Genomic DNA, 13879 nt, shown 5'->3' on the forward strand with positions numbered 1-13879 from the left:
GTTTCAAATATGGGTAGCCCTTTCCCATCCTCAAGGCATGTCCCAAGTCTTTCTTGGTTGATGGGTAGAACTCCGGCGTGTTGCTGAAACTTCTCCATAATGTCCCCATTTTTAGAACCACCAGATTCAAGGTCTTGATCCTTGTCTGGGTTACTTAGTTCAGTTTCTTCAAAGCCATGACTATCCACTTGTCTTGCTTCCACCTGAGTTCTTTTTTCCACTTTGTAACCGTAAACCCAGCAAAAACCAAATCTAGCTTGCATAAAAGGCACAAGAATTACATGAGTCGGGGAAGCATCATGATCTTCGATGTATTCAAGTTCCAGACTTCTCAAAGGATCACAAGCAGCCATGGTTTCACTCAAATGAGCTTAAACATCTAATCAGCTTGGAGAATACCCATAGCTCTAAGGATGGAAAAGACATTAACCGTGCTGCTGGAACATGACTTTGTTTGCCATTGTCATAATTAGGAGACATATGCTGGAGTTGGTTTGAACTAAAATTACCATTTAGACTTTCTTCGAGTGAATCAAGTAGTAAAGAAGGTGGCCATGCATGCAGGCTACATGCCCATAGGAAAGAATGGGAAGGAGTTTATGGGGGGCAAATGGTGGAATGAGTGGTTGATTACTACTCAAAAAGTGCTCTTTTATAGCTTGTTATAAACTATTTTAAACACTTTTGAGTAGTATTTATTACCTTTTAACTCAATTGGCACATTAAAGACCCTTGCAAATGTTTCCAATAAGTTTTTGGCAAGTTTTGGTGTTTTTGATAGCTTTTTTTATCATTAAAACAAACCAAGAATGAGGGAGAATTTTGCATAGTCCATGGCAAGGCAAGTTAAAGCTCAAACACATGAAAAATCAAAGTTTTGGAGAGCCTCCTAGCCTTTGCCAAACCAATCAAGTATGCAAGGAAGAGAATCAGAGAAGAAATCTAACATCCAGCAATTTCGCATGGTTATGCGAAATGCCAAAAGGAGCATAATGTCATAGGATGCTTCAAATGACCCTCCCCATGGGCTTATATAGGAGAAGGGAAGCTTCTGGAGACTCTTAGAGCCATCTACACTAAGCCATTGGTGGGAAGAGTGTGGAAGGTTCTAGAAATGCCTAGAAATGTCCACACATCTCTACACTATGGTGGAAGGCATGAGAGGAGTCCAAGGCTTTCTAGAGACTTCTAGGAATCTCTTGTATATTCTTGTACATAGGGTTGTATATAGAATAGGGTAGGATGTTCTAGAATATTCTTGATTTGTAAGGAACCCTCCAAGGTTCCAAAGAGTTCCCTTGGTGCCTATAAATAGGTGAGGGCCTCATTTGGCCAAGGCACCACCCAAATCACTTCCTAACCAAGCAAGTGAGCATCCAAGCACTTGTAAAGGCTTTCTTGAGTTAATAGAGCTTCCATTCTTTAAGGAGTTGCCTACCAAGCTTCTTAAGTCTTTGAGTCACGAAGTGTCTTAGCCGAGTGAGCTAAGCATTGGGAGAACAAGGCTGACTTAGCAAGATCAAGCGTCTTGGCTTATCTAAGTGCCGCACGAGCTTAGTGAACGACTAAGTCCGTGACAAGTGGTATCAGAGCGCGGTTACGAAGTGGGCATAACAAAGGAAGCATGTCGGGCTCTAACGTGGAGGAGACTAGCGAGCAAACCCGTGGGAGGGAGACCGAGCCTACTACACGGGGCAGGGGCAAGAAGGATAAATCTCGTGATGCCATTGCCAACATGGAGGCAAGGTTAGTCAAGGTGGAGCTAGCCATGGCAAACACTCGGGAGGGGTTAGACTTGATCGAGCAAGGCATGAAGAAGGGCTTAGAGGATCTAAGGGAGCAGATCCAAGACCTTCGTGAGAGGGTGCTAGTCTCACAGGTTCAACCAGTGTCGCACGAGGAGTTTGTGTCCTTCTAAGGAAAGGTCTTGAGCATGTTTGCTAGCATGGAGTCAAGGATAGAGGCCTTGGCCACTCGAATGGAGTCTCGAGACCAGGAAGTTAGGCAGGAGTTGGCCATCTACAAGGCTGCTGTGTTGGCACGGGTCATGGCCACACATGAGGCATCTAGGGTGGAGGTGCCGAAGGCACATGGGTTTAGTGGCAAACGGGATGCCAAAGAGTTGGATAACTTCTTATGGCATATGGAGCGATACTTCGAGGCTATCGCATTGACTGATGAGGCGATTAAGGTAAGAACTGCAACCCTCTACCTTATTGACACAGCTACTCTATGGTGGCGTCGAAGGTTTGCCAATATGGAGAAAGGCATTTGCACCATAGAGACATGGGAGGACTTCAAGAGGGAGATCAAGAGGCAGTTCTACCCCGAGGACGTGGCTTACCTGGCTAGGAAAAACATGAGGCGTCTCAAGCACACAGGCTCGATACGCGACTATGTCAAGGAATTCTCTTCGCTCATGCTTGAGATTCCTAACATGACTGAGGAAGAGTTGTTATTCAACTTCATGGATAACCTGCAAGGGTGGGCCGAGCAGGAATTAAGACGCCGAGGTGTTCAAGACTTAGCCACTGCTATGGTAGTAGCAGAGTCTTTAACGGATTATAAGAAGAGAAACTCCTCCAATAATGAGTCTTTGGAGGATAGCCACGCCATGGGTGGGGGAGACGAGGTTCTAAGGGACCACAATGCTCCTAAAAATGGATCAGGCAAGACGTCTAACGTCCGAGAAGGAAGGGGTAAGGTGGAAAGGAAAGAATTCACGCCTAAAATCAAATGCTTCCTATGTGACAGTCCACATTGGGCACGAGATTGTCCAAAGAGGAAGGCGCTTAGTGCCATGATCGAGGAGAGGGAGCAGGAGGACGAAGCACATATGGGTTCAATGCAGCTACTAGGTGCCCTCCAATTCAACCCGAAGCCTAGTATGCCTAAGACCTCCTTACTAGCAGGGGTGCAAGTAAAGGAGGAAAAAGGGGAGCGAGCTGAGGTAGCCCGCACACACATGGAAGAGGTCACCAAGGGAAAGGTGAACTCAATGGGTAAGAGGAAGCAGCACTCTAAGCATCGAAAGCGCACGGGTCTGCATCCATATGGAGCCTCACGAGAGAAGGAGGTGAAGAATATCTTGGCTGAACGGGTTACCAGGAGACAAGGGGTCCCTCCTGTGATAGAGTATCTAGTCCGATGGAAAGGACTACCTAAGAGACAGGTAAGCTGGGAACATGCAGATGCCTTGAGAAAGTTCTGGAAACACATCGAGAGGTTTCAGAATGAGGCAACGACGAGGATGTCGACGACATCGGTGGGGGAGAGTGTCACAGGATGCTTCAAATGACCCTCCCCATAGGCTTATATAGGAGAAGGGAAGCTTCTGGAGACTCTTAGAGCCATCTACACTAAGCCATTGGTGGGAAGAGTGTGGAAGGTTCTAGAAATGCCTAGAAATGTCCACACATCTCTACACTATGGTGGAAGGCATGAGAGGAGTCCAAGGCTTTCTAGAGACTTCTAGGAATCTCTTGTATATTCTTGTACATAGGGTTGTACATAGAATAGGGTAGGATGTTCTAAAATATTCTTGATTTGTAAGGAACCCTCCAAGGTTCCAAATAATTCCCTTGGTGCCTATAAATAGGTGAGGGCCTCATTTGGCCAAGGCACCACCCAAATCACTTCCTAACCAAGCAAGTGAGCATCCAAGCACTTGTAAAGGCTTTCTTGAGTTAATAGAGCTTCCATTCTTTAAGGAGTTGCCTACCAAGCTTCTTAAGTCTTTGAGTCGCGAAGTGTCTTAGCCGAGCAAGCTAAGCATTGGGGGAACAAGGCTGACTTAGCAAGATCAAGCGTCTTGGCTTGTCTAAGTGCCGCACGAGCTTAGTGAACGACTAAGTCCGTGACAATAAGCTGCAGGACAAAGAACAAGACTGTGAAAAATGAAATTTCGTACCCTGTACAAAATTTCGCAAGCCTTGCAAAACCAAAGACTGTGAAAGATGAATTTCGCACCCTGTGCGAAATTTTGCAAGCCTTGCGAATTTCCTCTTGTGTAATTTTCAGATATTTTTGCACCAACTCCGTTAGATTTTTATCTCGAGATATTTTGTGTAATTACCTATTTTCTCCTTGTAATCAACTAAAGATATTTATAGATATTTAGGATATCTAAATAAGGGGTTAAAAATATCTCTCTCTATATATGTCTTAAAATATCTCACTTGTAAACAATCTCAGAATCTCGGAAGAAATTCTTGAGAGCACTTGTATATTCTTTTAGTAAGAAATACATAGAGCTTTGCTCTGCCTTACCTATTCATTTTGTTTTTATTTTCTTTCTAGCCAAACAACCTCTGAGGATGTTTTCTCAGAGGATGAGTGGCTAGGTTTTTTCATGTCTTAGACTGAAGGAAGCTAGGTAAGGAATCTGGATACAAAAGTGGGAGTTTTCCTTGTTTTAAATGAGGAAAGTTGTGACTCGTTAATGGTTTTTATTTTTTTAGTTTAACTTAAAATCCCTTAAAATCACCTGGGCCAACACTTTGTAAGCTTTTCGGACTCCCTAGAGATCCATTAGTTATCTCTTGCGAGCCTCTGGGAGGTGGTTTAAAGGTAGGATTACCTAGAATGGCCAACACTTGGTAAGCTTTTCGGACTCCATGGAGATCCATTAGTTATCTCTTGCAAGCCTTTGAAGGGTAATCCAAGGTTAGGATCATCTTGAATGGCCAATACTTGGTAAGCTTTTCACAGTGAGAGGTGATTAGTTATCTCTTACAAGCCATTGAAAGATGATTCACAGTGAGAGGTCTTTAGTGTTTGAAACCATTAATGGGAAGCAACTACAGTCTTTCATGGACCAGTGGGATCAAAACTTGATTGCTAAATACACATCGGTTCGGGAGATAACCATTCTTTATGTTATTATCCCCAACGCGAGGAAAAGATTCGGAATCTCCCCCTTTTGTCTAAGGAACCTGAACCTAATGACCTAAAACTCCAAGAAACCTTTTCTTTGTAATTAATCTCAGTTACTATTTTTGGTTAACTTAAAACCAAACCTTTTCAACCAAAATTATGTTTTCTTTTAAAGCTAACTCATAAAAGAAAAAGCACCATTTAAGTAGTTTAACTAATATATATCACGTGTGATATGAAAACCCATCCTTGTGGACGATCCTAGAACTTGTATACTATGCTAGCTATGCTATCCTAGTGTATGGTGAATTAGGTTTATAAATTTTGTTGATAACTCCCGTATGAGGATTATAGAACACCAATTGGGGACGGATCAGTGGTGGAGGTAGCAGGTTGGGTAGGTGTGAGGGGAATTGGTTTGAAATTTGGGTTTAGTGGGTATGAAAGATGGAGAGATGGGTATGGTGACATAAGGTAAGCTGATGATGGTAAGCTAGTCCCAAGGTTTCAGACATGGGGTTGTTTGGCTTGTGATCCAGATTTGATGGAGGAAGGGCTTTGATAGAGGCTCTACAAAGGTGGCCATGCAAACAGAGACCATATACACATGAGGTTTATGGCCAAACCACCATGCCCAAGTGCTCAAATTCGACAACTGAGGCTTTTTCTAAGGCCATGGTAGCCAATCCATCATCCTTGCTGCCGGGTTTTACTGGAGGAATTAAAAAAAAAAAAAAACAATGGGAGGACTGCTAAAAACAAACTAATTGGAAGCAATTTCATGAATTCTAGATTGTTCCATCTGTCGGCGATGGAGTTGATGATTGCGTTGTCTCTACCATTTTCCTAAAGTGACTGAAGAACCCTACTAGAAAATCCAATTTGCATGCACACAACAATCAAAACATTCCAAGCTACCCCATATCTTATGATCATGCTCCTAATGAAAACCAAACACAATCTAACCTTCTTCATTGGGGAACACGTCATGCATAATACCAAAGGGCAAAGGAGCACCTAGACACTTGTCAATGGGCACAGAAGAACCATTTGTTGGCGATTCTCCAAGATTGGTTAGCGGCCTTGCATAATAGGTAAATGATATGAAACTGATTCCATCATTGGATTGCTTTCTCAACTTTCTAAGGCACTTTTGCTTGCAGCATTACCTCGTCCATCAAACGAAACAAAAGAATCTTGAGTAGCATTTCAAAAAATTGATGTTGTTTCAATGTACTCAATAAGGAAAATAGTATCTCCTGATATGAAGTGCTAGACCAAGCACCAGCTACTTAAAATATTCCTCAAGGACTCTTTGGAGGCTAGGACTTCATAGCCGCAACTTTCACTCCCTAGGCTTGTACTCTCAGATGGTGATACACAAACCAAAAACATTCCACAACTAGATACACAGGAGCAGAGAAGTATATAGAAGAAAGTTATTAAAAACAAAGCAAGAATTGGAGGACTCGAGGGCTTATTAAGCAAAGCCTCGTTTCATGTGTTATCAACGGGCTGAGATGTATGTGAATGGGACCAAATGGATTTCAAATGGAAACCAAGACATGATTGCAAGCATCTCATTTGGAATCCCAAAATAGAGCCAAGGAAATAGGTTAAAAATCACGCATAAAATGCATGCAAACAAACTCAAATTCAATAAGAATATGCAAAAGTTTCCAATGCTCATATTCAGGCATCAAAATAGAATACTAATAGACATAGAAAACATAATGGAATTGTATGAAAATGAAAGAATAGGCAGCTTATAGAAATTATACCTATGTTATTTCCTTCCCGACTCATTTCCTCTGTTTTTCCTCATTCTAAACCCCATTTTTTCTGTAACTCTGTCGCTCTCTCTAAAAGCTTCCTCGAGTTCCTTTTCTTCTCCTCCAAGCCTCCAACAGCTTTACTGCTCTTTCTCAAAGATGCCTCTATCCTAACCACCACCATGCCAAGGTAGTAGTCTCCTTGGCCATGCGTTCCATGCAACCCGCTCACCTATGGAAGTTGTCCCCCACTCCCCCAACATGCTACCATTTGCTAATTTCTCCTTCTAAATGCAACATGTGCTCCTCAAAACTCTACCATTTGGAAAAAGAAAATGGGAGCAACATAATGGTTTTCTAAATAGGGGTCTACACAAAAATAAACCATTTGCCCACAAAAATATGCATCAGTAAATATAATTTTTCCCAATAAAATTAACTTCCTTACTAAAAGTTAGAACTTTTTATCCATATTTCTTGGCGATATTTTTTTCATCAATGATTGTATTATTTCTTGATGAATTGAGTGTGATTTCGTTGTTGAAAAATATTGTTAGATTGTAATATTAGTAGCATTGCTAAATAGCTACATGATTTATTTAAGTATTAATTAGTAAGTTACTAATGTTCATAGAATCCTAAAATTAGTATGGTATAATATAAAATATATTATTTGAGGAACTTATATTAGCATAATGTTTTATTACTTTATATATATATATATATATATATATATATATATATATATATATATATATATAATGAAAAAAATAATTTAAATTACATAAGTTGATTCAAATTTAACTATTTATATATATGTCACGAAATACTATCATACTATAAATTCGAATTATTTACGTAATTAATATTTATATGTAATATGTTATTGATATTATTTATAGTAATAATAATAATAATAATAGTCATCATCATCATTAAAGATATGCAAAATTACATCCTATTATAAAAATCTATTTCAATTTCAATGTTTTTATTATATAACATGATCCAGAAATAATACCACTTTATGATTTTTATTCTATTGAGTAAAGATTATTTATACAAATCTAAAGCATGACTACCACTTAACTTATGATAGGTATGAGTAGCTTTGAATTTGTGATGGGGATCCATCCTCATGCATACTCCAATTCCTATTTTAGGCATTGTGATTTTATTTCATGTTTTAATTCTTAATTTTCATTTTGATTTAATATATAATTATCTTTTCTTCACCATGTTATAATTATTTTAATTTATGAAAATGATATGTGGATTCCCTAAAGTATATATGTATATTCTTTGATAATTTTAATTTTAAATTTAATCTTAGTTTAGATCTTAATTCTAATATTAGTTTAAATAGAATTTTTAATCGTAATTTAAATTTTCATTTTAATGTTAATTTTAGTAATTTATTTTTAGTTTTGAACGGATTTTCAATAGTCATCTTAGGCTTAATTTTAATTTTAATATTAATTTTCATTATAATTATATATTTTTTTAATCAATTTTGACATTAATCTTAGTTTTTATTTTAATTTTGATTCTAATTTCAATTTTAATTCTATTTGTAATCTTGACTCTAATTTGGTTTTGATCCTGATTTTGATTTTAATATTTGAGATGAAAAGAAAAACTGATTTGTACACTTGAACATACAAATTCGAGAATGGAAGTTTTAACAAAACAAAGAAAGTATAACTTTAGTTTAATGTTAAGTTTAATTTTTATGTTCATTTAAGTAATTTTAATATGGTTTTAATCTTTACTTTAACTTTAGTCTTAATTTTGACTTTAATTAAAGTTTACCTTAACTTCAACCGTAATTTTGGTCTTAACTTTAATTTTAATCTTAGTTTTTATTATAATTATATTTTTCATTTTCAATTTTACATTGATCCTAGTTTTGACTTTAATTTTGATTTTAATTCTAATTTTTGTCTTATCACTTTCATCTTAATTTCAAATTTAATTTTAATCTTTAACTCTAAATTTAGTTTTAATTTTGACCTTAGTTAAAGTTTGTAAGTTTGAACCACTGGTTTGACCATAGTAATCTTAGTTTTTATTTTAATTTAACCATAATTTTTCTTTTTAATCTTACCTTCATTTTTTATCTTCACATTTATTTTTAATATAAATTTTTGCTTCTCTAATTTTACCCTTTACATTATTTTATTATAATAATAATAATAGATAATTGAAATGGCAGCAGAAAAATCGGGATGCATTTAGATGCATTTAATGCGCCGAATAGCTATTTGGTCATCTTGATGTGTTGAATGGAGTTAGAAATGATTAAGTGGGAGACTTGAATGACACAAGGGGGAAGGGATTATTTTCCTTTTTCCTTTTGAAAGAATACACCATTTCATCTCTAATTCACTCAACAACAACTATTCTCACACTTACCCTGTACCCATGAAAACCCACTGCTTTCACCTGCCTCTTATCCTGACATAGCCCCTCACAGCTCACTCCACCACTACTATCAACGACCTCAACCCACGACTCCCTTTCTCAAGGTCTTCATCAACCGATCGAGTAACCATTTTGCAACTTGCATCCCCTTTGTAGAAACAACAATCACTTTGAAACCCACTGGGTATGATGGGTTTGATTTTTTAATACAATGCATTGCGCTTTGCTTTCATGTATGGAAGTTGAATTTTTTTTTAATGTCATATATTATGGTTTTATGATATTATAGATCATGGTTTCATGTGGGTTTTAACCTTTTATCTCCATATATATTGGGTTAGTGTGGGTTTGATTTTTGTAATGTTATAATATGGGTTTTGGTTTTTAACAATGTAATGCCATTCATTGGTTTGACGTTATTTTTTTATTAGATGAATAACATGCATTATGGGTCAAGTGGAGGTAGGGTTGTGGAGTTTGATTTTGTAATACTTTGGATCATATTTTCAACAGGTGAGATTTGATTTTCTAAAATCATGCATCATGGGTTCATGTGGATTTAAATTTAAACCTATGTATAAAAATAATAATATTATTGAGATGATATTGAGTTTATGTGGGTTTTCATTTTATTTATCTTATTCATCCTCATTGAGTATATTTGATCTAAGTATTTATTTTTGTTGGGGGATCAATGTATTTTCATTAGAAAATTATTTTTGATGGAAAAATATTTTTCAAATACTATAATAATTATAAAAACATTTTATAAATAAATTTTCTTTTATATATGAGAGCCAATTTTTAACAAAATAATTGTAAATCAAAATGCAATTTTTAATGCTTTCTAGTAAAATGTTTGATATGAGTATTTATTTTTGTTGGGGGATCAATGTATTTTCATTAGAAAATTATTTTTGATGGAAAAACATGTTTCGAACAGTATAATAATGATAAAAACATTTTATACATAGTTTTTCTTTGATATTTAGGAGGCAATTTTTAGCAAAATAATTGTAAATCAAAATGAAAATTTTAATGCTTTCTAGTAAAATGTGAATAATAATAATAATCATAATAATAATATGTTAATCCCATTTTTTATGGAAATGTATTACATAGTTGTTAGGAGAAATTTCCTAGATAGATTTTTATGGAAATTTCCTAGACAAAATATTTTATTGTTAAAAGCTTATTTTCTTGTAGTGAAGGTTAAGGAAATTAACACCATTAAGCCTTTAGACCTTCTTCATATGGATCTCATGGGTCTCATACGTATTGAGAGTAGAGGTGGTAAAAGATATGTCCTAGTTGTAGTTGATGACTTGTCAAGATATTCCTTTGTGTGTTTTCTTAGGGTAAATTTAGAAACTATGGAGCACCTAAAGACTTTGTGCACTAGAATTCAAGTGGAGATATGTCATTCAATTATGAGTGATAAGGGGAGAGAATTTGACAATGTTAATGTCAAATATCTTTTGTGATTCAAAGGTATCAAACATGAATATTTAACCCCCAAAACTCCTAAACAAAATGGAGTGACTGGAAAAAAAAAAAAAAAAAAAAAAGTTCTTAAAAGAATGGCTAGAGTCATGCTACACATGCATGATACTCCTATACAATTTTGGGTTGAAGCTATAAACACTACATGTTATACTGTTAATAGGTTTTTTTCTTATGCCTTGAACAAAGAAGACATCTTATGAATTATTGATTGGGAGAAAACCTAACCTTAAGTACTTTTAGGACATTTGATAGTGAGTGCTACATACTCAAGGACGGGGAGAGCCTAAGGAAATTTGATTCAAAATCTGATATAGGTATCTTCTTAATTAGGTTATTCCACTAAGAGTAAAGTCTATGAGATTTATAATCAAAATTTATAAATTATCCAAGAGTCCTCAAATGTTGTTATAAATGACACTAGGTATAATTAGGATATAATTGAAAGTCAAATTTCATCCTAGGAATGAATTGGGAATAACCTTGAAAATGTGGAGAACATAGGAGATAACTAATTGTTATAAAGCTTTTGGTGACATATCTCTATGATCATTTTGGTCCTTCTTCCTCTATTCAAAGCTTAGTAAAGTGGAATACACAACATCAAAAGTTACCTTATACTTACCATAAAGTAAGGTGGTGGTGAGATGTTCATACACTTCAGGAATTGAATTCAATAACAATAAGGCCTAAATCTCATCTTCAACATTCTCATCTAAATTCAAAAAATTTGCTACAATTCTATTAAATGCATGCATATGATCATTCATAGACATACTTGGTTGATACTAGAAATGCAAAAGTCTTTTCTTCAAATATAGTCAATTTTCTAAACTCTTTGTCATGTACTTATCCTTCAATGTCTTCCACAAAATTTTGCAGATGTCTCCTTCACAATGTTATACTTCTAAGCTTTAACGAGGCATAAGTGAAAGGGACTAAAAGCTTAACTATTGATCCTTGATCATTCTTTATTATCCATGACTTATAAGGTTTTTCTTCCGAAGCAATATCCAAATACTATTGACAATATATCTAAGATCTCGCATAGCCACATTCTAAAACTATTAGTCCCATCAAATATCTCTACTACAAATTTTGCATTAGTAACCGTAGTTTTAATTGGCTAAGTCTTTGCCATTTTCTTTTAGCTAGCACAATAGCAAACAACCTTGAACCAACCCTACATAAAACGAGTGCTTTGCTACCAATTTGTTGTGCATCTGCTTAATCCCATAGAACTACCGAAGGCATCAAATAAAATCCAAAGTGAACTAGTTCATAGCTTGCTCTTAAAAGGATTCTGAGATACCTCAAAGGAACATCATCACACAGCCTGATCTTACATGCTTCTTCTTTTGATCTTCAAGGTTACACTGAAGCCAATCGGGCATCTTGTCCAGATGATTGTCGAAACACTGGTGGATATTGTTTATTCCTTGGGCCCAACTTGATTTCATGGTCCCCCACCAAGAAAAAAGTCGTCTCCCGTAGTAGTGCCGAATCAGAATATCAGGCACTGGCATCTCTAACAACTGAAATTGTGTGGGATCCAATCTATATTGAAAGAACTCTGCATTCTTCAAGCAGTTCATTAGTTTGGTGCGACAATAAACGTGTTGCTGCCTTGGCTGCAAATTCCGTCTTTCATGTCTGCTCCAAACATATTGAATCAAACCTCCATTTTATTCGTCACAAGGTGCTTTAACAAGATCTTGTCATTCAGTACGTTCCCTCCTCCAATCAAGTAGTTGAGAGCTTCAGCAAGAATCTTCCAAGCTCACACTTCTACACATTTTCGTACTAAGCTCTCCATTGTTCCACGCCCTGTAAGCTTGCAGGGGATGATACGATCAACAAACCATCAAGATTAGGAACTGATCTCCAGCATTCTTAACAACCTTACTGTTAGACTAGTTACCATCATCTGTTAGCTGTTATGTTTAGTTAGAAACAAACCTGTGTAATCAGTATATATAGCTCTCTCTAAATAACAAAAGCCTAGGTCGATATTTTCTTGATAACTGAAACTGAATATTTTTCACTTAGCTTGCCATCAATTACAATTTACTACTTAGCAATGTACCAAACCCAATGGAAGAACAAGCCTAGATCTCACCTTACATGGATTAGTGAAGCAGAGATGAGGTGTTGTCGAGGCTAACTTATCAAGGATGGAAAGGATTTTGAAGACTACTTTCAATATCGGGTCAACTACTTTATTATGTCTAATAAAGTGTGTTATTTAGAGTAGTATGAAGTAATATTCATGATATTAGGAAATAGATACTTAATTTTAGTAAACCATTTATATTTTGGAGATAAGTAGTTAAGAAAATTGAAAGTTTGAGAGTCAATAATTTTGTAAATATCTTTGCTTTGGAAAAAGTAAAAAATTCTGGATGTCCATCAATGTTTTTGAAGTAGAGTTCCTCTATTCTCGTCAAGCGATTTGCTTCATCATGTTGAATGATTCCATAATTAACGTTGAATGAACCCGTAGGCTCTAGTTGGTTGCTATTCCGTCTCCATCAAGTGTGTTATAAATAAATAAAATACTTCATGAAATTATAGTCAAGGTTGAGATTATAAGAAAGTGTACTTAATTTTCATTTATTTTAATTATTAATTTCAAAAAATTACTTTTGATAAAGTATATCATATAAAATATCTATATAAATAGATATCATATGAAATTACTTTTGATAAAGTATATCATATGAGATAAATAGATTCCATATGAAATATTTGTATAAATATCTATATGATATTTTATAGATATCATATAAAATATCTATATTTATATAAATATCATATAAAATATCAATAAAATATCTTTATCATATATTATGTATCATATAAAATATTTCCTTTATTTGATGTTTCTTTATCCAAATATATATAAATATTGTAAAACACAAGAAGAAAAAGTTAGAAGACTAACATAGGCATAAAAGTCAACCCTATACAAGGTATCAGAGATGTGAGAAAGATATCGGAGACACTAATGGAGTGAGAAATCATGCTACAATTTGGAGCACAGGCTGAGGGTGCAGATGGTGACTTTTTCTCTATGTTCTCTTTTCTTTATAATTTATCTATATTATGGTGACTTTTTTTTTTTTTTTCCTTTTTTCCTTCCATCCATGGAGCCTAAACCACATTCAAAATCTAGAGGGCTGAATTTGTAGAAGTGCCGGCTAATACAAGAAAATTAATTTCATGAGAATGAACTTCCAATAATATTTGCTATTTAAAGGTATCATAAACCGAGCGTTCTTAAAATTTGAAACAAACTTCCATTT

The sequence above is a fragment of the Vitis riparia genome, chromosome 19 (assembly GCF_004353265.1).
Source record: "Vitis riparia cultivar Riparia Gloire de Montpellier isolate 1030 chromosome 19, EGFV_Vit.rip_1.0, whole genome shotgun sequence".
Lineage (NCBI taxonomy): Eukaryota > Viridiplantae > Streptophyta > Magnoliopsida > Vitales > Vitaceae > Vitis > Vitis riparia.